At 44.1% G+C, this 26,980-nt stretch overlaps 1 protein-coding gene across 1 annotated transcript in view; it reads right to left on the bottom strand.

Moving 5' to 3' along the window:
• The window catches only part of ATP7B (ATPase copper transporting beta), a 164,105-nt gene extending 137,169 nt beyond the window's left edge, over positions 1-26,936 (bottom strand). Inside the window, exon 1 of the mRNA XM_068267125.1 lies at positions 26,765-26,936. The gene's annotated coding sequence lies outside the window, so the exon portion shown is untranslated. The remainder of the gene's footprint in view (positions 1-26,764) is intronic.
• Between the last annotated feature and the right edge of the window lie 44 nt (positions 26,937-26,980).

The following is a 26,980-nucleotide window of genomic DNA, read 5'->3' as shown; positions in this document are numbered from 1 at the left end:
GCCACTCCTGTTGTAAGAAAGTGAACATAGTCGGCCACACCCAATCTAGTCTGCTTATCAATTTACTTGAATGAAACGCTTGTCGTCAGGAGATTAAAAGGAATGTAGAGTGTACCTAAGACCTAGATTATCTTGGAACTGGATCCATGGGTCCCAAATCTTAAAAAAGATCTCTAATCTATCAAATATCTTTGCTCTAATGTGTTCGGATAACATAGTCTTATTCAGTTCTCGAAATACATCATCAACCAAGAGATTTGGTTGCTTCCATTGTGAGGCTAAGTGCCGTTTGGCCTGAGCCATCACAAATTGTATAAGCTTATGGGTTGAATGTAATGCCGACTGGGGTCTATTTCCCAGAAGGGCTATCGATGGATCCAAGGGGATCTGAATCTCTAGCATTAGACAGATCTTATTCCAAATAGTTTTCCAATATCTCTGCGCCACTGGGCAATCCCACCATATATGCCACAGGTCCCCCCTCTGACTGCAGAACCTAAAGCATCTACCGGGGACATCTGCATAGAACAAATGCATTTTGGTCGGTGTGAAATATATCCTATGGAATAACTTCAAAGAGGTTTCAATGGAGGAGAAGAAGAGGGATCCTCGTGTTAAAATAGAGCTACAATGGGCCCATCGTGCATCCGAAAAGGAGATATTACAGTCTCTCTCCCAGTCAGCTTGTACCTTCAATCTCGAGGCGATATTTGTCTGGGAGAGAGTAATGTACAAATCCGATAGTAAGCCCTTGGCCATGGGATCATTTTTACATTTTGCTTCAAAAGGGGTATACATCAAGACCTCTCGGCTCACATCAAGTTTTTGTAAAAAGCTAAAGATTTGGACAAGCCTCTCCCTCTCCTCCAAAGGGACACTGTTCTCTCTGCCAAATTGGGCCATTGATGGCAATCTGAAGTGGGAAAGGAATTTGCCCAGAGTAAGGAACCCCTTCTGCGTCCACCACTTAAAATTTTGAATCTGGGCTCCCTGTGGAAAGTCTGGGTTTCTGAATACATAAGTCATACATGATGTCACAGATTGAAGTTAATGATGGGTCCTCAACCTTGCCCAAAGGCCCAGGGAGTGTGCTGCGACTGGGGCCTTTTTCCTAATGACATTGGGGTTAATTGTTTTAGACCACATTATACCTTTCAGGGACCAAGGGCTCAACAGTCTAGACTCAATGTCTACCCAAATAGGTATATTAGATTTTGCATCAGCCGCTGCCAACTGTGCTACCTGGGCAGCATGATAATAGTGTATTAGTAAAGGGGCATTTAATCCTCCCGTATCCCTCGGTCTAGCTAATGTGGAGTATTTAATACGGGCCTTACGCTTTCTTCAAATGAATTGCTGAATTTGTCTCTGTAACCGCCCTAGGGCCCCTTTTTTGACAGGGATTGGGAGGACTCTAAAAAGGTATAAAATTCTTGGCAGAAGAGTCGTTCTTACTGAGGTCACTCTACCTAGCAATGATATTGGGTAAGAATTCCAAGTTTCTAAGTCTGCTGCTAATTTTCTAAACATGGGGGGATAGTTCTGATCGTATAACTTAGTTGGGTCGTTGTTTACATTGATACCTAGATATTTTATAAACCTGGGTTGGTATTGTAACCCATGTAATTGAGCTAATCGCTGTCCTACCGTTGGAGATGTATTTGATAATATGAGTTCAGATTTGTCCAGGTTCAGTTTGAACCCAGAAAATAGGGAAAAATCTTGGATCACTTTAAGAAGAGCAGGAATAGAGGTTGAAGGGGATGTTAAAGTTAGCAAAATATCATCAGCGAACAGTGATAGTTTATGTTCAGCTGGGCCAATAACTACTCCTTTTATGTCAGGTGTTCTGCGTATCATTTCTGCCAAAGGCTCAATCATTAGGGCAAAGATTTCAGGAGACAAGGGGCACCCCTGTCTCGTTCCCCTCTGTATTAGGAGCGGAGCTCTCTTAGTTGCTGGCATTTTCAAGGTTGCTGTCGGGGTAGAATACAAGGCTCTGACCGCATTCAAAAAGCTCCCATTGAATCCATATTGTTGGAACACAGACAGCATGTAGGGCCATGCTATGAGATCAAAGGCCTTCTCCATGTCTAGCGCCAATAGGGCCAGACATGAAGAAGTTCCCCTTGCGTAGTGCTGGATGTTCTGGATCTTTCGGATGTTGTCAGAAGCCTGTCTCGCTGGTATAAAACCAACCTGGTCCTTATGAATGAGAGCCGGTAGAATATTGTTGAGTCTGTTTGCTAGTATAGCCGTGAAAAGCTTATAATCAACCCCAAGTAAAGCTATAGGGCGGTAGTTTTTGGGAAGGAGTGGATCCCGCATGGGTTTTGGGATAACCACAATAGATGAAGCTAGAAATTCGGGAGGGGGAGACTGGCCCTTCATGATGGCATTAAAGAATTTAAGTAAGTGAGGGGATAGTGTATCTTCAAATTTTTTGTAATATAGGGCTGTGAGGCCGTCTGGGCCCGGAGATTTCACATTTTTTGTCTTTTTGATAGCTTCTCTCAGCTCTTCTAGTGTAATGGGGCTATTTAATTGTGTAACTGTAAGTGGGGCTAATGTTTTTATGAATATTACTACACAGGAAGGAGTTTTTCTCACTTTGGCCTTTCTCAGGGGGGGTCATCTTTATATAGTTTGGTATAGTACTTCAAGAAGGTGTCATATTTTATCAGGGTTGGTGGTCACCAGACCATCAACTCCTCTAATTGTGGTAATTGAGTTAATTGACTGCTGAGCCCTAGTTTACGAGCAAGCCATCTGTTAGGCTTGTTGATCTGGTCGTATGCCTTTGCGCTTGTCCATGTCAGCGCCTTTTTGCAGTCTGCATTTAATATGGCCTCCAACTGAACACCCAATCCCTGGATCTGTTTGTTCAAATAGCGTGAGGGGTTTATTTGATTTAGATTATGGAGAGTAGTGATCTTATGCTCAAGGTTAGTAATTATTATACCTTTTTCCCGTTTATGTTTGGCAGCAATTTTAATCAAATGACCTCTAATGACAGCCTTATGCGCTAACCAGCATATGGCGGGTGAAACTTCTGGAGTGGCATTGTCCATGAAATAATTATCCAGGGCTAGGTCTATCTCACTACACACTTCTGGGTTATGAAGCATGACTTCATTAAGGTGCCATGGAGCCCGCTGATTTCTAGGCAGTAAAGAAGTAATAGCTGTAAGAACGGGATCATGGTCTGACCAGGTGCACAACAAGTGCCTGAAATAAGCCACTGATGAGGCACAATGCGAGGACAGGAGCACCAGGTCAATTCTCGAATACGAGTTGTGAGAAGGTGAATAAAATGAGTACCCCCTTGTCCTCCCATTGTGCTCCCTCCAAGTGTCAACCAGAGTAAATGACTTAAAAAGATTCTCAAAGTACAATTTTGATTTGTTAGAATCAGATGATCGGGCAGGGATTGTCCTATCTAGTGTATCATTTGGTGTTAAATTAAAATCTCCCGCCCACACTATAGAATCATATTTTAGGGTGAGGAGGTTGTCTGACACCATATTCATGGTCTCATAGGTGGAGGTTGGGGGAGCATACATGGGGCAGCACGGTGGCGTAGTGGGGCAGCACGGTGGCGTAGTGGTTAGCTCTCTCGCCTTGCAGCGCTGGGTCCCTGGTTCGAATCCCAGCCAGGGCACTATCTGCAAAGATTTGTATGTTCTCTCCGTGTCTGCGTGGGTTTCCTCCGGGCACTCCGGTTTCCTCCCACATTCCAAAAACATACGGATACGTTAATTGGCTCCCCCTAAAATTGGCCCTAGACTACAATACTTACACTACGTAATATAGACATATGGCAATGGTAGGGATTAGATTGTGAGCTTCTTTGAGGGACAGTTAGTGACAAGATATATATATATATAGATGCACTGTACAGCGCTGCGTAATATGTCGGCGCTATATAAATACTAAATAATAATAATAATAATATTTACAATACACAAGACTCCTTTTTGATAATTCTCCAAGATTATGTTAAATGTTCCTTGTTCATCCTCAATATGGACAGTAGGCTCAAAAGGGAATGAATTGGATAGGAATGTGGCAACTCCTCTACTTTTCTTATGAAAACTGGACATAAATGCACGGGAGTAATTTTTGTGAAAGAATTTTGGAGTTGATTTTTTAGTGAAATGTGTCTCCTGTAAACACAAAATATCTGGTTGAGATTGGGTGTACAAATTAAAGGCCTTTTTTCTCTTTTGAGGAGAGTTAAATCCCCTGACGTTGTGCGAGATTATGTTACACATTCTTGCAGACATTGGGCCGAATATTGATACCTATAAATGTAACGAATGAAAAGATTGGGCAGTGACCATAATAATAATGAATAACCTTGGGAACTGGGGAGTGGCAAGATATAAGAAATAGGACCCTTCTCACCAAGTGGGTCCTTAGTGCACTTGTAGACAATTATAAACATGCTTGGGGGAAAAACTGCACAATGGTGCAGAATCGGTGCGAGGAGGAGTACCCAGAAAAATCCGGGGGCTCCGACTGGCATCCGGGTGGGGGACAATAAGAACTTTCCAGAACCAAACCACTATTTATATAAATAAATACAGAAAGTATTTTCCTACCGGGAGCGTATAGCCCAGGATTAATTGGTAAGATCGTCCCTTATCTAAGATATCAATTTAACTAGGGATCACATGAATTTGAAGAAACACATTAAGAATAATCTTATGCTATTATGTAGCCAAACCTCAAAGGAGGTAGCAAAAAGAGAACAATATAATAGAAACATTTAAAGACTTACAATCTTTCTCTTACATAACCTAGGGAAAAAATAGGCGTTAAAAAACCTTTTAAAGTCCTAAGTAAGCAAAAAAGTACTATGGTCGTGCTGTGAGGGCCCGTCATCATAAAGGGGCCCTCCACTTACACAGTTAACAGATGTGATATTTTCTGACCATAGTGTTTAGGAACGTGGGGTCAGGTGGTGATCATTGAGGCTACTTGTGGAAAAATTCAAGTTAGGCCTGCTCCAAGGGCCAAAGCTCGTGGACGAAATCGCTGACCTCTCGCCAGGTTCCAAGTCTTCCTGAGGGTTTGGGATCTCTGGTCCTTTGGCACTTCAGGCTGCGGGGTAGGGAGGATAAAAGGGATGTCCAGCTCTGTTAGTGCCGCCGCTGCTTCATCAGGTGTTCTACAATTATAAAGCTTACCAGCCACCTTGAAAGACAGTAAAACCCCACTTGTAACGGACCAATTTCTTCTGTAGCGCTTGTGTATAGGGACGCATGCCCCTTCTCTTTGCAATGGTCACTGGCGCTAAATCCGCATACAGCTGCACGGAGGAGGGGACCCCTGGTAAATTCTCCATATCTCGGGCGGCTAGTAAGATGATGTCTCTAAAATCTTCCGAGGTTTCGCAATAATGTCCCTGGGAAGCTCCGGGTTGCGTGGCTTAGCAATGGCCCTATGTATGCGAATTATCCGCATGCCAGGTGGGGCCTCCGGAGGTAGCAGGGACTCAAATAACGATTTCGCCACAGACTCAAAATCCGTGCATGTTTCCGGAATTCCGCGTATACGAACGTTAGCACGGCGGCTTCTATTTTCAAGATCTTCTAGTTTTGAGTCATAGGTGTCCAAACGTGTATCATGTGTGTCAAGATGTTTGCGGTCTTCATTAAGAGCCCCCACCACCTCATCTGCCTGAGTTTCCAATGCGCTCACTCTGTGGCCTATGTCAGCTATCTGCTGCGAGAGCTCTGAGACCGCCTCACGTAATTCCGTACGGAATACCTTCTGCATGAGCGATACCAGCTGCTCGCCAGTCATACTTGTAATTGCCAATGCTGGGTTAGCTGTCACTTGGGTAGGGGAGTGTGGAGACCCACCTGATGAGCTTGCTGGCTGGCTCCCATGCTGCTGCTGATGTAGCGGTGGTGAGGGCGGAGGAGAAGACTGCTGCGTGGCGGTGTCCTGGGCCTGGTCGCCCATCTTTGAAAAGTTTCTCCGGAACTTCAGCGGGGATAAGAGCGGTCTCACAGACAAACGGCTTCGCAAAGGACATTGCGGAGGAGACCTGTGCATAGCGGGGATGTTGGGCTTTCAATCGGTGTATCCCATAAGCCGGTCAGGGTCCGATAAATGCAGTGGCTTGGCTGGAACCACGGAGCTCACAGGAAAGATGTCTTCCTCCTGTGGCGCCGCGCATGCGCCCCCTACAGTGAATTTTTCTGTGGCCTGGGATACCTCACGTACATTGTTGGAGGAACTAGGATGTACCACTTTGGTCGGTATATGGCTGGGTTTTTAATGGGTTAGGGAGTGGTGGTGGTCTCTTGCTCGATTACAGCAGTTGCGGAACTATGCAAATGGCATTTTTCATAAAAGTTTATCTAATAAAGATTTTCTATTTTTGAATCAAAAATTTTGCAGTCCTTGTATTTTCAATTAGTTTTGGCAGTGTGCGGCTAAAAACTGGTTTTGTTGTTTTGTTTTTTTCTTTGGTTAAGGATACCCAGTGCCTGCAGCTGAAGTTTTTGGGATTGCGCGTTTGTAAATTTGTGGTCGTTGTTAATATAAGTGACTGCAGCCCTGAAGTGCTTTGAGTCTGCCAGGAGAAAAGCGCAAAATAAATGTTCTATGTACTTGTCTGTAACCATTCACATTCATGGAAGAATGGTGGGTGCCTATTACTCAAATGTGTATAAAGTCATTGGCCCTATGACAGGATTTCCATCTACAGCTCTGACAGTATTCTCTAGCCTTTGCAAACTGAACCTCCTGGTAACTGAACCAGGACCCAGCGCTGTAAGTGTGAGAGCTAGCCACCAGGCCACGCTACCTCACTGTCAATACTAATAAAACATTAGTGGTCACACCACAAACTAAATGATTTACAAAAGTCTTTCAAACTTAACCACTTCACCACTGAGGGGTTTTACCCCCTGACCACCAGAGCAATTTTCACCTTTCAGCGCTCCTTCCATTCATTCGTCTATAACTTTATCATTACTTATCGCAATGAAATGAACTAGATCTTGTTTTTTCTGACACCAATTAGGCTTTCTTTAGGTGGGACATTATGCCAAGAATTATTTTAGTCTAAATGTGTTTTAATGGGAAAATAGGAAAAAATGTGGGGAAAAAAATCATTATTTTTCAGTTTTCAGCCATTATAGTTTTTAAATAATGCATGCTACTGTAATTAAAACCCATGAAATTTATTTGCCCATTTGTCCCGGTTATAAAACCGTTTAAATTATGTCCCTATCACAATGTTTGGCGCCAATATTTTATTTGGAAATAAAGGTGCATGTTTTTCAGTTTTGCGTCCATCCCTAATTACAAGCCCTTAGTTTATAAAGTAACAGTGTTGTACCCTCTTGACATAAATATTTAAAAAGTTCAGTCCCTAAGGTAACTATTTATGTATTTTTTTTTTATTGTAATTTTTTTTTTATTACAAAAAAAAAACAATTGGGGAGTGTGGGAGGTAATTAGTTAATTTTTAGTGTAAAACTAATGTATTTGTATGTGAAAAATGCTTTAGGGTGTAGTTTTACTATTTGGCCACAGTAACTTTTTGTTTATGCGACCTGCAAGCGTAGGAAGTATGCTTGCAGAAAGTCTTATGAGGCTGGGAAACTTCTTTTTTTTTTTTCACAATGATCGCTGCTTCTCATAGAAGCAGCCGATCATTGCAGGGGGCTTAGATCAACGAACGGGAATGGTTTTTCCCGTTCATTGATCTCCGGGCAAGCGGGCGGCGGCGTGCACGTGAGCGGGAGCGCGGGCAGCGGCGGGAGCTGCGGATATCTCCGTCCCTGGGGGTGAAAGGATGGAAAAAGGGACGGAGATATCCGCACCTATGGGGGTAAAGTGGTTAAAGCAGCAGGGACAGCCATACTATCCCGGGGGAAAAATACATATAAGTAGATAAATACTTGTTCTAATTACATAACATAAGCATTGCACTGACCATGTTTTGATTTTAATGAATTTTATATAGTAAATAAAGAGAAAACTGTTCCGGACATTTTTCATCTTTACTGCCTCTGACTGAAGCCAATCCTGATTTCATTTCCTCCCTTACTCTTTTTTCTTTCTCCTGTCTGAAATGGAGTATGCATTGCCAGCCCTCTTCCCAAATGGGCTCTGTAATAGAAACTGCACTGTCATATATAGCTTGCTTTGTATACAGATGTGAGCACAGCATAGATTATATTTCAGCAGCTTTTGCAGAGGTGTATTTCCCTTCTCAGTCTCTTGTCACACTGAACTCCCCCCTCAGCCAATCAGTGATGAGCAGGAATGTGGGCGGGGAGATAACAAGCTTCCCTCTCCTTGGCAATGTACCAGAAAAGGGATAAAAACAAGGAACACCAGGAGCTCAATAGTGTAATATGTACTGGTAAATGGTTACTAGATAGAGTAAATATTAATACTCACAAGCCAGGGTTACCATTAGGCAACCACTGTAAAAGCAGGTTGGGAGATTTTCCTGACCCCACTCAGGAATAAGAAGCCGCTCTCTGTAGATGAGAAAAAGGGGGTTCAACCCTCCACCCAGGGTGGACTCAATATTATGCGGGAGAACAGAGGCGCCAAAAGGATAAAAGGAAGCTAAATGAGTTTAAAAACCAAATTCTTGGTAAATAGAGGAGGTAGTGGTGGACTTACCTCCTCCAAGTACTGTAGACACACAACGACTGTAGTAAAGAGTCAAAATATTTTATTTATGAACTCCAAATATGCATCACGTTTCGCAGGTTTGATCACGCTTCATCAGGCAATAACAACGGAGCAATAGCATATGTGGTCAGTAGAAGAGCCAGGCACCTCCGAGGTGCATATTTGGAGTTCATAAATAAAATATATTGACTGTCTTTACTACAGTCGTTGTGTGTCTACTTGGAGGAGGTAAGTCCACCACTACCTCCTCTATTTACCAAGAATTTGGTTTTTAAGCTCATTTAGCTTCCTTTTATCCTTTTGGCGCCTCTGTTCTCCTGCATAATGTACCAGAAAAGAGCTGGCTGACTGAGATAAGATTCATTACAGCAAACAAATTATGATTATATTGGAATTCTTGCAATGCAAACAGCATGTCGAATACATAATAAACAGAGAGCAAGTGGTAAATAGAATTTGATTTTATAGCTGATAATCACGCTTTAACAATTTTCCTTGCTACCATCTCCCCAACACCTGATGTGCAGAAATCTTCCATTGTGCAGGCCAGGTACTTTCAGTTGGAATATCAGCCACTGTAGGCTGTAGGAAGGTTGAGGAACCTCTGGCTATGTCCTTCAGTGGCATTACTGAAAAACAGCTGTGAAAAAACACTCCTCAAACATTAGCACACAAAAAAACATACACAACTGTAATGGTTAGCGGAGATAACGCCACAGAGGCAAGCGGCATGGCGGTTATCTCTGTGTATCAGCCGGCGGCCTCAGCCGCACAGTTACATGCTGGTGCTCTGCCTGGTCCTTCTATTGCACATAGATTGAGGGCTACGCATGCGCGCGCCAGGCGACAGGGCCTTTATGCAAATAGAAGGGGAGTCAGCTGATCTACCAGGTCAGCTGACTCCAACAGTACGCTGGATTGGCTGAATGACTGGGGTGGCGCTGTGGAGCACTTCTGTATATATAGTACCAGCCTGTCAGTTGCTCCGTGTCTGCTGTTGCGAATGCTAACAAGTTAGCGCTCAGACCTTAGTCATATCCCAGAGTGTGCTAGAACCAGCTGGAGCTGGGGATCCACACTTATTAGCCAGATTCTGTTGATAGCTTAAAGTACTAATTGCATTTTATTATCTGTTATGACCTTCTGCTTGCCTTGACTATTCTCCTGCTTTTCTGATTCTGTACTTTCGCCTATCTGATCCAGTTGCCGACTCTGCCTGAACTTAAACTCTGAGTTAGCCTTCTGTCTTTGTACTGTATCTGTCCGTACGTTGCCGATCCTGCCTGTCTGACTATCCTGTACTCACCAGTGGGTCAGCCACTGGTGAGGGATTCTAGTATTGTATCACCTGCTCCTCAGGTGAAACCCTGACTGCAGCACAGTCTTAATCACCTGCCCCTCAGGTGATCATTACTTGCAGCATCTTTGTAAACATCTGCTCCTCAGGTGTCCACTGGCTGCAGTAAAATCTTAACACCTACTCCTCAGGTGTAAGCCCTGACTGCAGTACAGTCTTAATCACTTGCTCCTCAGGTGATTCCCGGCTGCAGTACAGTCTGAGTCTCTCGCTCCTCGGGTGATCTTAGCTGTACTAAATCACATATCCAGCTTGCTGGGTGAATACTCTTGTGTTCTATTGAGTTACCTATCACCACCAGCTCCTCTGGGGTATCTCTATCATTACTGTTGCACCAAACATCTGTTCTTACATTGGTTATCCTGGTTCTGGCTATACTAGTATTATTGGTGATTCTGCAGATCACACATAATCAAGTATAGCATCTGTATTATTGGCGATACTGCAGATCACCAATAATCCGAGAAATCTGTTCTCGCTGACACCAATCGTTACAACAACATAACCATTAGTGTGTGTTGTTTCCTAATACATAAAGCAATAGCATTATATGGTTTTATAGATGGTAAATGTCAGATGAGTCACTTTTCCATGTGATAAGTTCATTCAGGTTACAGAGCTAATGAGACTCTAGCAGCACATGACTGGTGCACTATCAGTAACCGATATATGGCGTTTGCTCTGCATACTTTCCTTATGCTACAGGAGAGATGAAAGTAAGGCTGTGTTATAAATGAAGAGCTCTAGTCAGGATAAAAAGGTCACATAAAATGTTACTGGTACTCATAATTGCTTCTATTTTAAAAAGGGTACCCGAGGTGACATGTGACATGATGATATAGACATGTGGATGTACAGTGCCAAGCATACAAATAACTAGGCTGTGTTTCTTCTCTTCTCTTTCTGCCTGAAAGAGTTAACCCTTCAGGCATGCAAGTGACAGTCTCTCTCCAGTCAGGACCTAGTGGACTACAGAGTAATCCTCACAGATAAGGATTTACGGCTATAAAAAACTCTTGCCTGTAAGAGAGCAGCTTCTGAGTGCAGGGGCTACATAAAAAAGGTCAACAGTTCATATATTTTAGCTCTGAGACATGGTAAGACTGTGACTGACTGTATCATTCATATGAGACAATACAACATTAAACCTACTTTAGGTCCAGGTGCCCCAGGTGAATAAAGCTTTTCTTTTCTAGAGTGGCATAAAGGCAGCTTTGTAACGCGGCTTTATGTACTGCACTGATACCCATGTGCAACGTTCACAGTGCATCCCAGTGTGTTACCACAGAACTGGCCCATTAACAGAGAAGTATAGTTTTCATTGACTTATGCTTCGCTATTTAATGTTGGGATAATAAAAATTTAAACTTGCATTAGAATTTAATAAAAAAATTCCGTTTGAAAATATACTAGTCATAGTCAATGGTCTACAGTGTTCTCCCCAGATTTTTTTTCCAGCAGGGTGGCATGAAAAAGTAGCTGGGTGGTGCGCAATGAGAGAACACATGGCTGGCACTTCTCTATCCAACTCTGCTTATAGCATAGGAGGAAGTGATCCAATAACAGCCAGGTGATCACCAAAACTAAAACAGCCTGGGGAGAACACTGGTCTAGCTTCCATGAAATGCAACATTTTGTCTACAATGTGCTGCATGAAATAAAAATTAAAAAATGTCCAAATCATGTATGGCTCTGCATGTGAATTCGCATGCGTTTTACATAGAAAGCAATGGAGGCCAAATTGTCAAATAGGCTACATAGTTACAGTTATTTGGGTTGAAAAGAGACATAAGTCCAGGTAGTTCAACCAGTACATAAAGTACAACACCAGCCTGCTCACTCACATATCCCTGTTGATCCAGACTTGCAATTTAAGGCGGTAGAAAACTGTGCAAAGGACCCCCGCTGTAACCAATGCTGGAGTGCTCAAAGCAAGATAAAGTCCCAAAGTTCTATAAGGCAGAAAAAGTGTAGCTCGGCACATCCAGTCTTAAATCCTGTTTATTAAAAAATATTTTAAAAAATCCATACATATATTACAGGCACAGAGTTCTATGGAGAAAGGGTATGCATGTAAGCGTTGACAGCTGTTTTGCATCCTAGTCTAGGGGCGCTGCATCAGTCCAATTAGCCCCAAAAGGGAAAAAAATTCTTCCCAACTCCAGAAGGCAATCAGATAAAATCCCTGGATCAACATCACTGGGCATTACCTAGTAATTATAGCCATGGATGACTTTCAACACAAGGAAAGCATTTAAGCCCCCTTTAAACGCAAATATAGAATTTGCCATAACTGCTTCCTGTGGCAATGCATTCCACATTTTAATGACTTAGGGCCCTTTTCCACCAGCGCAAACGCGCTGGCTGAATCGCAAAAACGCAAACCGCTAGCGATTTTACAATCGCTACGGTTTGCTTTTTAACATAGGAATCGCGGTAGGTAATTTCCACTACCGCGATTCGTTTTTTACTTGATCGCGATCGCGCCGCGACTTTTGCCGCGTTTTTGCTATGCAGTGCATAGCATAGCAAAATCGCGGCCGCGAACGTCGGGGAATCGGCGGTAATTGCGATTCAGCAATCGCTAGCGTTCAGCGTGAACGCTAGCGATTGCTAGTGGAAAAGGGCCCTTACTGTAAAGTACCCTTTCCTAAATAAATGGCTACCCGCATGTTAAAAATGTGCATAAATATTTGTACAATTTTCTTTCTTTTGTGTGAAAATCTGCATGTGAATTCTCATTCTCACATGTAAAACGCAAGTGTGTAGTGGAAACTCAGCCTAACTTGTTAGGAGCTAAAAAATATTTGTAGTTAAAACGAAAAAGCATCTTGAGAGAAAACTGAGGGGAAAGTTGACTGAATCAGGACAATGACGTATGAACAGATAACAGATGAATTGTAGTTTTCTGTTTGGTTTTGGCTAGTTAGTTATTTCAGGTGACAGTGTAAACAAGTTCTGATATCTGGTTAAATAAAAGCCTTGCTCAAATTTTGCTAAAGTTGCAGACATTTCATTGCCCTCCTATATGGCATATTAGTATTACTTATCAGCAGTACAGATCAGCCTCAAAATGAACTTTGGAAGATGTTTGGAAACAAAGTGCAATGCATGAGGGAGCAAACACAAGTAGTGTGGTAATATTTGTTCCTCTGTCTTCATTTATTAGAGAGCAGGTACAATGTATGCATTGATTGTATGAGCTTCTTGCAGTGCCTTCTGTCGGCAATTTAATTCAGCAGAACGGCAGTCGGTTTGTAATCCCACAGACATATAGATACATGGTGTGCTACAGAGCAGCAAAAAAGCTGAAACAGATGCGACCCATGCCTCTTTTACCATGGACAGCTTCACACAGAACCCCCCCCCAGGCAACTAATAACCCTCCCCCCTCCCAGGGCAACTAATAACCTCCCTCCCCCCAGGCAGCTAATTATTATTATTATTATTATTTTTTATTTATATAGCGCCAACATATTCCGCAGCGCTTTACAAAGCACAATAAGACGACAAGGGGAACATAGATACAACTAACAAATATACAGCAGAGTTCCAAGCAGCACAAATATTGTTACAAAAACAGTAAACATTAGGAGGATGACCCTGCCCTTGCGAGCTTACAATCTAATGGGTAGTGGGGGACACACTAGGTAAGGGGGTGGAGGATGGATGAGGCAGTGATTCTTTGCCTCTGATTACATTGTGACAAATAAGTAAATAAAGGGCTATAGAATGTTATAAGCTTGTCTGAAAAGGTGTGTTTTAAGAGTGCGTTTGAAGATGTCCAGGTTTGGAGCATGACGTACAGGCTGTGGAAGAGAGTTCCAGATAAGGGCTGATGCTCGTGTAAAGTCCTGGATGCGAGCATGAGAGGAGGTGATCAGCTAATAACCTTCCTCCTCCCAGGCAACTAATAACCTCCCTCCAGGCAACTAATAACCTCCCCCCAGGCAACTAATAACCCTCCCACCCCAGGTAACTAATAACCCCCCCCCCCCCAGGCAACTAATAACCCTCCTCCTCCCAGGCAACTAATAACCCTCCCACCCCGGGCAACTAATAACCCTCCTCCTCCCAGGCAACCAATAACACTCCCACCCCGGGCAACTAATAACCCTCCTCCTCCCAGGCAACTAATAACCCTCCTCCTCCCAGGCAACTAATAGCCTTCCCCCAAGCCAACTAATAACCCTTCTCCCCAGGCAACTAATAACCCTACAACCCCCCCCCCCCCCCAGGCAACCAATAACTCTCCTCACTCTGGCAAGTAATAACCCGCCCCGGGCAGCTAATAACCCTCCCCCCAAGGAGGTAATAACCCTTTGCCCTGGGCAACTAATAACTGTCCCCCGAGCAACTAATAACCCTCACCCCCTGGCAACTAATAACCATCCTCCAGGTAACTAATAACCCTTCTCCCCGGGTAACGAAAAACCTCCCCCCCGGACAACTACTAACCCTCCCCGGAGGCTAATAAATCTCCCCCGAGACACTAATAACCCCAGTGTTCTCCCCAGAATTTTCAAGCCGGGTGGCGCACAATGGGGGAATGCAGTGCTGGGGCAACTCTGCTCACAGCATAAGAGGAGGATGAGGAGGCAAGCCGATGACAGCCAGGTGCTCACTAAAATTAGCTGGGTGGAGCACCCAGTTAAAATACTCTGGGGAGAAACTGAACCCTCCCCCAGGCAACGAATAACCCTCCCCCGTGTAACTAACAACCCTCTCCCAGGCAACTAATAAGCCTTCTCCCCAGGCAGCTAAAACCCTCCCCCTGGGCAACTAATAACACCCCCTCCCCGCTACTAATAACCCACCCCATCCCTAACTAATAACCCCCGGCAGCTATTTAGTGAGCGCCCATTTTTGCCCGCGATACTATTAACTGCTCCGCTACTCTGTACAATGGCGTGTTATCATGCTGTGGTATTAAAGACAAGCTGAGATAGATGTATGGTGGAGATGTAGGGGAGGAGTCTCTTGAGGTGGGTTTTTTATGTAATATCGGGATTTTGGAACATATTGTAACTTGTAGGACAGGTAGTTTTCCTGTGATTTGTCTTGTAGGATGAGGATATGGATGTTCGGGTCTGGAGAGGAAGGGGGGAGGGGAGTGTTTTTTTTTTTCTTTGTATGAGAAATTGTGGAGAGACTGGGGGAAGAGATAACGTGTTCTACGATAAATATTGTAGTTTTTTTTTTTGTTTTCTTTTGCATGTGGAGGCATTTTCTTCTCTTTAATAAAATTATATATATATATATATATATATATATATATATATATATATATATATATATATATATATATATATATATATATATATATAAAGACAAGCTGAGAGCTGTACCTAGATGGGAGTCGCGCTGCTTAACCACAAAACAAAGCTGAACTTACACCTGGACTTCTGGTGTGTAGACTTCAGTTAACAAGAATGCTGGCAGCTGCAGGCTTTTCAGAAAACCCAGCTCCCCATAAAAAGATCCACATATAAATGACAATTCACTGCAGTTCTACAAGCCAATTCAAATCAGTTTAGCAAATAGAGCTAAACAAATATAGAGCTGTATTGCTCTACCAGCCTTGGGACTGATATAGGTGGAAGATCCCAGGACTGGAGCAAGGCAGCAACTTCCTCTGCAGCAGCACAAGCAGTAAGGTCCCCTTCACACTGGAGCAATTGGTCAGCGAACAGCAAAGCAGTATAGCAATGTATTACAATGAAGCTATTTACATGGCAGCATTGAGATTTTAATAGAATTGCAACGCTGTATGTAGCACCCACAACGTGATTCTCATTTCCCCCACAAAATTGCTACAGTACGTGCAATGTCTGTACAATCGCTACAAAAATTGCCCTGCAAAAGGCAATCAGCGTTTTGTAGTCACAAGTGTGAACCGGCCCTTCCAAAGGTGACAATGTCAGCCCAAAACCTCTAGATGACATAAATATTTACTGTCAGCAAAGAGCAAAAGCCCCACCTTATTGACAATTATTATTTTGTGAGCTGCACTAGCACTTATGGCACTGAATCCAGGGAGGATATTGTAACAGTACAGTATGTATGAATTAGACAGTCAGGATGTAGTGGTTTATCCCATTATTAATCGATAGGCTTTAATAAGGAGTTGGCCCAACATTTACAGGTCTGACAGCTTCAGCTCCTCTTACCTCTGAGTCCACGGTAGCCTGGAGGGGGAATAGTAATTAGAGCCTTAGTTACATGTATACATTTATGGTAATGTGTGACCATTTGCCCAAAAGAGCACTTGTAAGGTCAGGCACTGATGTTGGATGAGAAGACCTAGCTCGCAGTCTTTACTCTAATTCATCCCACAGCTATGTGGAGGCCAGTCAAGGTCCTCCACACCAAACTCACTCATTTATGTCTTTATGGACCTTGCTTTGTGCACTGGTGTGCAGTCATATTGGAACAGGAATGGGTCATCCCCAAACTGATTACATAGGGAGCATTACATTGTGCAGAATGCTTTGGTATCCTGAAGCATTCAGAGTTCCTTTCACTGGAACTAAGAAGCCAAGCCCAACCCTTGAAAACAACCCCATAATCCCCCTCCAAGCTTTAGACTTGCCCCAATGCAATCAAGAAAGTAACATTCTCCTGGAATTCACCAAACCCAGACTCGTCCATTAGATTGCCAAACTGGAGCAGGATTCCTCATTCCAGAGAACAAGTCTCCAATGTTCTAGAGTGCACTGGCAGTTATACCACCGCCTTCAACGCTTTGTATTGCACTTCAGGAGGTAAGGCCTAAATGGAGCTGCGTGGCCACAAATACCCACTTTGTGGAACTCTCTGCGCACTGTTCTTGAGCTAATTTGAAGGCCATACAAAGTATGGAGGTCTGTAGCTATTGTCTCAGCTCTATTGTGTATGCCTCACTATGGCCCAACCGCACTGTGTTGGTCTACAATTTTGTGGCAAAGTTGCTGTTATTTTCAAAAGCTTTTACTTTCTTACAATACCGCTAACTACTAACTGTGGAATAATTAGTAGTGAGGACATTTCACAAAAAGAATGATTGCACATGTGGTATCTGATCACTGGATCATGCTGGAATTCACTGAGCTCTTGAAAGCAGCACGTTCTTTTTAACAAATGTTAATAGCAGTAGTCTGCATGCCTAGGTGCTTGATTTATACGCATGAGGCCATGGAAGTGATTGGAATGATTTGGAGGGTACTAATATATAAGCTATTCTTTCTCTTCATATACATAAAAGTGCAAAAGCACAATAAAAGTAACACATTTCAAATGAAAGTAAGCTCTAAGTCATCCCATATTTATAAGTAATATGATAAAAATGACACTGACCTAAAAGCACATTAGTGTTTACTGCACTTGCCCTGGCAGTTTTTTTTTCTAAAGTGACCACAACAGAATGCAAACACACCCTAAATGCAGCCTAGAGAACTGCAGTGTGTCATTCATCTGCAGATCTGGCAGAACTGGTGTAACACATGCCAGAAAGAGACCTGTCAGGATTCACCTGTTATACTAATTGTACCACATTAACTGAGCAGCTTATACCATAACAACAGCAGGGGAATGTCTCAGGCATTCCTAATGTCATTTTCCTGTTACCTGGTAGTAGATGAGAATCACTGGCCTGAGCAGCACACTATCATTCAGGTTTTAGACACATTTCAGTGTAATTAGAGTATACAATTGTAGGTATAATTCATGTATACAAGATTTTGCACGTGCTTCACCCCTCCTCTGGAATGCCCTTCCACAACACATCCGTCACTCTCCAACCTTTGTTACCTTTAGGCTGGTTTCAAAGTCCCACGTTACAGCAGCCAGTAACGCAGCCTAACTCACAGCACTGTAAAATCAATTGTACTGTTCACAGTGCCCACGTTGCGTTACGTTGTAACACAGCACGTTTAAACAAAGTGCTGCATGCTGTACGTTATACTGGGCTAAGCAGCGTTAGACTGTTTGCACATGCTCAGTAATGTTGGAGGAGGAGGACTCCCCTCCTCCTCCGTGGCCAGCCACATGGCTAATTAATATTCACTACACTGCAGAGACTCCTGGTAGGACTGTAGTGTTGTCCGGATCATGAACGAATCGTTCATTTGATCCGGATCTTTTTTGTGAGTTGAATCATCCGGATCATCACAATGAAAGATTCGGTTCACAGTGGATGTCTGTCTGGAAGAAACAGGAACATACAGAATGTACAGTGCAGGGAAAGTCCTATTCTGCTAATCATTTCACCCAGTCTGCTTCCCTAGTAAAATTATTCAAATGATTCGGTTCAAAGATCCGGATCTTTTCAATGATTCGATTCAAATGATCCGAATCCTTAAAAAGATCTGGACTTCCTATCACTAACCTGGAGTAGCTGTTTGGAGAGCCGCATAACGCAGCTCAATCTGACGTCCAACTTCAACACCACCATACGTTGCCTTAGGGGCATGTTATGCGACCTTAAAGAGGATCTGTAACCTCAAAAAATCCCCTGGGGGGTACTCACCTCGGGTGGGGGAAGCCTCCGGATCCTAATGAGGCTTCCCACGCCGTCTTCTGTCCCACGGGGGTCTCGTTGCAGCCCTCCGTGCAGCCGTGACGTAATATTTACCTTCCTAGCTCCTGCGCAGGCGCTCTGACGGCTGTCGGCTCCGAACTACACGGAAATACCCGATCGCCGTCGGGTCTGCTCTACTGCGCAGGCGCAAGTTTCCGGCGCCTGCGCAGTAGAGCGGACCCGACTGAGATCGGGTATTTCCGTGTAGTTCGGAGAGGAAAGCAGCCACAGCGCCCCCGCTGGAGCCAGCAAAGGTAAATATTGAAATTACAGTCGGGCCTGTCGCCGGCTGTTCAGAGGGCTGCAGCGAGACCCCCGTGGGACAGAGGACGGCGTGGGAAGCCTCATTAGGATCCGGAGGCTTCCCCCACCCGAGGTGAGTACCCCCCAGGGGATCTTTTTCATGTTACAGAGTCTCTTTAACGTCCCCTACAACGCAACGTCTTGGTGTGTAAGTAGCCTTAAACGCTCTCTTAAAACTCACTTGTTCTGACAAGAATACGCTCTACCTTAGGCCACTTCCCCTTTTTCCACTTTGTCCTAAAGCCAAGTTGTACTCCTACTAGATGTCCTAAAACACACTTCCTCTAGGTATGTTTATTGTATACTATCCCACCTTTTGTTTCCCCCCTATTCCTTTAGATTGTAAGCTGGCAAGGGCAGGGCTCTCTCCCCCTTGTGTCTTAAATTCATTATACATTTTATTCATCATGTTACCGGTACTTTCGTCACTGTCATTATCAATTCCGTATTTTGTATCAATTCTGTATTTTGTTACTATGTATTTTGTATATAGGTGTATTCCATTTATCTGCATTATTGTGTACCCAATGTTTGTACACTTTGTACAGCGCCACAAAATACTGTCTGTTGGCGCTTTATAAATGAATAATAATAATAATAATAATAATAATAATAGGTATTGCTGCATGCTCTTTAGTGTAAACATAGGAGTCGCGATGGATTTATAGAATTTTGTTGTTACTATTCACTCACTAATAGTGCATTCCGTCCACTCTGCTCTCTGTTATAGCAGTGTTTGTCAGCATTATTATTGCACAGTGTTCTCCCCAGGCCCATTGGTGCTCCACCCAGCTAATTTTGGTGACAACCCGGCTGTCATCAACTTGCCTCCTCATCCTCCTCCAATGCTTTGAGCAGAGTTGTGCCCGCCCTGCATACCCCTGTCGCTCCCCACCCAGCTACTTTTTCATGCCACCCGGCGGAAAAAAAAATTCTGGGGAGAACATTGTTGCATTTGCCCATTTATTAATGACTGAACTGGTCAAGCACCCAGGGGCAAACCCAGGATTTTCAAGGTGGGGGGGGGGGGGGAGGGATTCTGAAAGGTCTCCATCAGCCAAGCACAATACAGCGTAATAATATGGTAGGACATCATGCTGGGTACACATAATGCAATTTCCCAACCAGCCGATGACGGGATTGATAAGGAGCAGTTTGGATACAGATAATAATGAGGACAGCCGACAGTGGTAATGAAGGGGGAAAGTAAAGCATTCACACAGCAGGGCACAGGGCTCTGCTCATACCTGACTCTGTTAATGCGGGATTGTCACCATTAAAATCAAATTTCAACAGCAACTGGTCTGAGTGTATTAACCTTCCTGGTGGGGCATAAGCCGCACAGGAGGTTTTCTCAGGCCCTGCTGGGCCGATTTGCGCAATTTTTTGCTGCATGCAGCTAGCACTTTGCTAGCTGCATGAGCACACCAATCGCTGCCGCCCCGCGCCGATTCGCCGCTATCCGCGTCGCTGCAGAGCCCACCCCCCCCAGACCCCTGCGCTGCCTGGCCTATCAGCGTCAGGCAGCACTGAGGGGTGGATCAGGACTCCCTTAGACGTCAAGACGTCCATGACGTCGGTGACGTCATTCCGTCCCATCGCCATGGCGGGAGGCGATCGAAGAGGGTAGGGGGATGCCTCTGCACAGCGGCTATCATGTAGCGAGCCCTAGGCTCGCTACATGATTTTAAAAAACAAAACAAAAACGGCTGCGCTGCCCCCTGGCGGTTTTTAATAGACCACCAGGAGGGTTAAGTGATAAATATGCTAATCCTGCATTCAAAACTTGTACTAGAGCTAAGTGGTGTACTAGAGCTTAGTGGTGTACTAGAGCTAAGTGGCTGCAGCTCTAAAGCACTATGAAAATGTTAGCATTTCATTACGTAAAACTTACTACAATGGATGGACTGTGGCAACGTCAAATACTGCTTGAAACTATAAAATAATAAATCAATAATAATGATATTAATAATTAACTAACTAAAGTACCCCATGGGGTACGTGAACCATGTGTTGAGAACCTAGGTGTGATAGCATCTCCTGGGCAATGTCACAACAGTTTCCACTTCTATTGACGTCTGTCAGCTAGACAGGCTTTTTGAGCTAAGACACACCTTAAGCTATTGTGCAGTGAGAAGATTCTCACACCACTCTGTACCTGCCTGACTAACTCTGAAAACGATTCACTGAGAGAGATGAAAAGGAGAAAGACAGGACAGCTATATATATTATGAGTCACCATCTAGTAGAAAGGGGATAAAGAATACAGGCAGTCCCTGATTTACAAAAAGGTTCTGTTTCGGGAGTTTGTTTGTATGTCTAATATATTTGTAGGTAAAGTTATGTGTTTTACCTATTAGTATATGATTTGGACATGATTGGTAAATGATTTACTTCCTGACAACTCTGGATTTGAGCATGCAGTATAAACACTTATCATTGTATGTCAGCAGTGGCGTAGCTAAGGAGCTGTGGGCCCCGATGCAAGTTTTACATTGGGGCCCCCCAAGCACTCTATACATAACAATTGATACAGCGCACCAAAACCTGCCAATGGCAACTACAGTGTCAGAGGTGCAAGAGGGGGATGGGGAACAGCTTGTTAATTATTACTACTATTAAAAGTATCTATAGAAGTGATTATTATGAGCACAGGATCAATAGAGAGCTAATACTGTAGTTGAGGGAGGGTCCTTCGGGGCCCCTCTGGCCCAAGGGCCCCAATGCGGTCGCAACCTCTGCAACCCCTATTGCTACGCCCCTGTATGTCAGCATAGTGGGTATATATTTGCTCATTCACACTGGTCAGTGAGTTAAAATGGATGAAAATGCATGAATTAAAACACATGAATAGGTGTGAATGCGTTTGTGGGTTGCTGTGCATTTCCATGATTTTTACTGCATGGTCAAAACACTGTGAAGTGAGGTAGAGGGAAAGGAAACCAGCTGATTCATTAGTTGCATAATCCATGTGGTGAAACTCACGAAGGCCTAGTGCACACCAGAGCATTTCGGCTGCGGTTTGCGATCCGCTTGCGGGTGCGGATCCGCTAGGGTAATGTATTTCAATGGGCCGGTGCACACCAGAGCGGGAGGCGTTTTGCAGAAATGCATACTTCATCAGGCAATCGAGTGTGGAGAACACCATTCAGGGTCAATTGATGTGCCAGAGCGCCTCTAATAAGTTAATTGGCTTCCCCCTTAATTGGCCCTAGACTACAATGAATGCACTACATGATACATACATACATAGACATATGACTTTGGTAGGAATTAGATTGTGAGCTCCTCTGAGGCACAGTTAAGTGACAAGACAATATACTCTGTACAGCGCTGCATAAGATGTCAACGCTATATAAATACTTAGATGAATAAATAGCAATCTTCATAGATTGTTGTGGTAGCGGTGTGACGTGCAGCGTAGATCAGGCAAACTGACATGACGTACTTCATGTCTGGCAAGTAGCACGTCACTGAGCAGGGGGTAGGGTCATGGACATTTCCCTGTTGGCACAGTCTGCCACAGGGAGCAAAAGGTTGGTAATGCTGTGTTGTGCTGTGCTGCAGTAGGATCTTATGCTGCACACAGATATGTGAAAGGGGCATCAATGTTATTATAGTGTGGTGAGTTGGCCATTGAGATAATTCTTTAAAGACATTACAGGAAGATTCTCTCTGTGTCTTTAAACATATGTCACAAGACCAGCCTAATACTGGTAGCAATATTATGAGAAAGGTGCAATTTTGTTTCAAATTACAGCCATCAAATAACTTCATGTCACACAAACACAAATTATAAGTACAAATGGCATCCTAAATAATCACTTAATGAAACACTGTTTCAGATGCTGGAAGGATTAAATCAGGTTTCTGGAAGTCAAATCTCTGCACTTGAGTGTAAGGATCGGTGTAAGCAACCAGAGAGAATCCGATCATTGGTGATCTGCAGTATCACCAATATAATACAGATGTCACCCGATTATTGATGATCTGCAGAATCACCAATAATACAAGCGCAACTAACCTCTGGACGCCCAATACAACAATTGACAATGAGACAATAATTATTCACACGTATGTGGAAATATCCACCACACGGTAATTCCTCAGAGGTGTGGTTACCTCTGAATGGGAACCCCGTGTGTGAGATCCTCAAGCCAGGCAGAGAGAGAATTCTCGGCCCCTGGCAGTAATCGTCTGCTAGGGCAGGCGTCTTGGAGAGGCAAGCCTCAGAGATAGCCCACCAGTGGGAGACGTTCCACTGGAGGGAGAAAGGTCAGACAAGCAGAGATTCGGCAACAGAGAGACAGCAACAGTACAGGAACTGATTCAGAGTCGGTAAACAGGCAGGGTCGGCAACATTGAATCAGATAGGCAGAGGTACAAGATCGGCAAGAGAAGAGAGTAGTCAGGGATAGCCAGAGTCAAAACACAGATAAATATACAATATAATCCTAACTGAGGTGTGACGTCCTTGGTATCAACACCTAGGGACTGAGCTAAGGTCTGAACGTTTACACCTAAGTATTCACGACAGCAGACAACTTGCCACTGACCAGCAAGTCCTATATGTAGCCAGAGAGCTACTCAGCGCCGCCCCAGAGCCCCAGCCAATACAGAGTACTGCTGTAGTCAGCTGACCGGCCTGGTCAGCTGACTCCTCTTCTGGAGTAATAAAGTTCCTGTCTCCTCGCGCGTGCGTGCGTAATGCGGAGACTCTGAGTCGGCGAGAGAGTGGGCGACCCCAGGCAGCAACTGTGCAGCGGAGTCCGCTGAGCTCACGAACTCCGCCGCCTGCCCTACTCCACCCGCCGGCAGGACTGCGGAGGCCCTTGTCTGAGATGCGGAGTCCGCCGCCACGTGCGTTCTGGCGGCGGCTCCGCTATCTCTCACATTGAGTTCCCAGGGTTGTAGCTGGTGTGCATACTATGAGGTGAAGAATTGTCACTGTTGAATACAAAAAAGCCCCATATACTCTTCATATTATAAAGAACAAATGAGAAAAACAACAAGATCTCCACTGGCAAACGTTAGCTCTTGTCATGACCGTTACAGTGGTTTGCAAAAGTATTCAGCCCCCTTGACGTTTTCCACATTTTGTCATATTACTGCCACAAACATGCATCAATTTTATTGGAATTCCACATGAAAGACCAACACAAAGTGGTGTACACATGAGAAGTGGAATGAAAATCATACATGGCTCCAAACATTTTTTTACAAATAAATAACTGCAAAGTGGGGTGTGCATTATTCAGCCCCCTTTGGCCTGAGAGCAGTCAGATGCCCATAGACATTGCCTGATGAGTGCTAATGACTAAATAGAGTGCACCTGTGGGTGCACTCGTGCGTGCGCTCCCACGCTCGTGCACGCCGCCGCCTGCTCGCCCTGAGATCAATGAACGGGAAAAACCCGTTCCCGTTTGTTGATCTAAGCCCCCCAGCAATGATCGGCTGCTTCTATGAGAAGCAGCGCAATCTGTGATGATCCGCTCAGCTGGCTGCACAGGCAGACAGCTGTTTGTCCATTCCTCTAGTCTGTGGGCTGCAGGTCTCTGGAACAGAGACCTGTCTTTCCATTGCAAGTTTCTGGTCTGTTCTCTTGCTGGGGAATTTGCATACATTCGTTATGCAAATCCCCTACCTGCCTTCTTTGATGACTGGCACTATAAGAGCTTTATGTTTCCCAGAAGTCTTTGCTGGTCATTTCCCTTCCATGGTCTGTTCCTGATGGACACTGCTGGAGTGTCAGCCATTGCTATCTAGTATAGTTAATTCCTGGGGGTTGCTTTAGGCTCCCCTTCTAGCCCAGTCAGGTTGTATTATCTGTAATGCCTGTTCTGTCTTGTCTTGCCTGTAGCCATTGTCCTGTCCCTATGGTGGTCGACAGGAAATGGTTCTGATCTCTGTTCTTGGAGTATAGCTGGTGCAGCGGTTGCTACCAGCTATCTCTTCTGTTCTGTCTCTTGGGATCGCGCTAGCTACTTTTCGCTAGCGCTGGGGATCCTTCTGTTCTGTCTCCTGGGATCGCGCTAGCCACTTTTCGCTAGCGCTGGGGATCCTTCTGTTCTGTCTTCTGGGATCGCACTATCCTTCTGTTCTGCTACTCTGTACCTGGATCGCGCTAGCCACTTTTCGCTAGTGCTGTGGATCCTATCTCTCGCTTGTCCCTGTTTTCGTGTGTCTGTCTTGTCTGCTACGCTTGCTGGAGGCTCGGTGAGGTAACCGTTAAGCAAGCGCTTGCGTTCTCTGTTTCATGTTTGTCTGTCGATGGTTAGTTAGGCGTGCTTGTCTCTATTGTGCTTATCACGTGGAGACCGCGCATAACCGCGTGCACTGTTGCGAATGAGTGCGGTGTTCGCGGTTAGCTAGCGTTTGTTATTTTCCGTATCTCCTTATTGTATTATTTGCTGTGCCTTTGCTACCCTCGTATTCTATTCTGATCTGCCTTGTGTCACGTCTGGCGATCGCACCTCTCGCGATCGCGTTCCTATTTTATATCTGCTGTTGTGTGTGCGCGGTCGCGACTGGATTGGCGCACACACATACAACCTGTCCCTTTGCTCAATCTCATTCGCAATCGCCTCTCTTGCGATTGCGTTCTGCGCTTCGTACAATTCCTGTCTGGCACTTGTGGAGGTACAGAGGATTGGTTCCTCTGCACTCCCCAGTGCCATCTGCCGACAGGAATTTCCCTCTACAGGTGCGTAGCACCTTTTGCTGGGTGCCTGCAAATATACGCTTGTGGGGGATTTCCGCCGTGTCAGCGCACGCGTTGTGCGCTGATCACGGAGAAAGTTCCACAATCGTTACACAATCATTGTGAAAAAAAAATGTTTCCCAGCCTCATTGCACTTCCTGTAAGTGTACTTCCTACGCTTACAAGTCGCATGCACAAAAAATTACTGTGGCCATCTTGTGGTCAAATAGTAAAACTACGCCCAAAAACATTTTTCATATATAAATATATAGTTGTACATTATAAATTAACTCATTACTTCCCACACTCCCCAATTTATTTATTTTTTTGTAATAAAAAGAAAAAAAATTACAATTAAAAAAAAATACATAGTTACCTTAGGGACTGAACTCTTTAAATATTTATGTCAAGAGGGTATAACATTGTTACTTTATAAACTATGGGCTTGTAATTAGGGATGGACGCAAAACTGAAAAAAATGCACCTTATTTCCAAATAAAATATTGTCGCCAAACATTGTGATAGGGACATAATTTAAACGGTGTAAATAAGCGGGACAAATGGGCAAATTTCATGGATTTTAATTACAGTAGCACGCATTATTTAAAAACTATAATGGCCAAAAACTGAAAAATGATTTTTTTTCCCCCACATTTTTTCCTATTTTCTCATTAAAACACATTTAGAATAAAATAATTCTTGGCATAATGTCCCACCTAAAGAAAGCCTAATTGGTGGCGAAAAAAAACAAGATATGGTTCATTTCATTGCGATAAGTAATGATAAAGTTATAGACGAATGAATGGAAGGAGCGCTGAAAGGTGAAAATTGCTCTGGTGCTCCAGGGGTAAAACTACTCAGTGGTGAAATGGTTAAGATTGTATCATTAATAGGGACCTTTAATAAACCCCACAACATGAATGATCACTGACACACTGAAGGCATCCTCTTCAGACGTGATCTGCTAGAGCAAAAACTAAAATGAGACAACCTACCAATAGAGTCAGACATGAGGGACTTAAGTGCTATTATAACACATTTCTCTATGGAATCTCATATAAACAGAAATCAGTTGTCTGAACTCTTCACACTGAGCGTATAGACCAATGCAGACAAGGATAAATGATGTCAATAAAAAAAATAAAATCTAGGTAGAATAAAGTGAGAATATTACCGAGAGCTCCAGTGTGCTCAGGTCAGTGTGCGCTGTGCCATGGACAGTGGCTGCACTGTGCGCACACGCTGGACTATGGACTCGTAAACTCTGCCATCAACAGCTACTTTTATTATAGGACGCTTCGCCCAGCCAGAAGCAGCGGCTGAACGAACAGGTTACCACTGTCTTTTCCACGCCTGCCATTCTTTCCATAGCCACGCCCCTCACAGGCTA

Source organism: Hyperolius riggenbachi, chromosome 2, assembly GCF_040937935.1.
Source record: "Hyperolius riggenbachi isolate aHypRig1 chromosome 2, aHypRig1.pri, whole genome shotgun sequence".
NCBI classification, from domain to species: domain Eukaryota; kingdom Metazoa; phylum Chordata; class Amphibia; order Anura; family Hyperoliidae; genus Hyperolius; species Hyperolius riggenbachi.
This window is presented reverse-complemented; position numbering and strand designations above follow the sequence as displayed.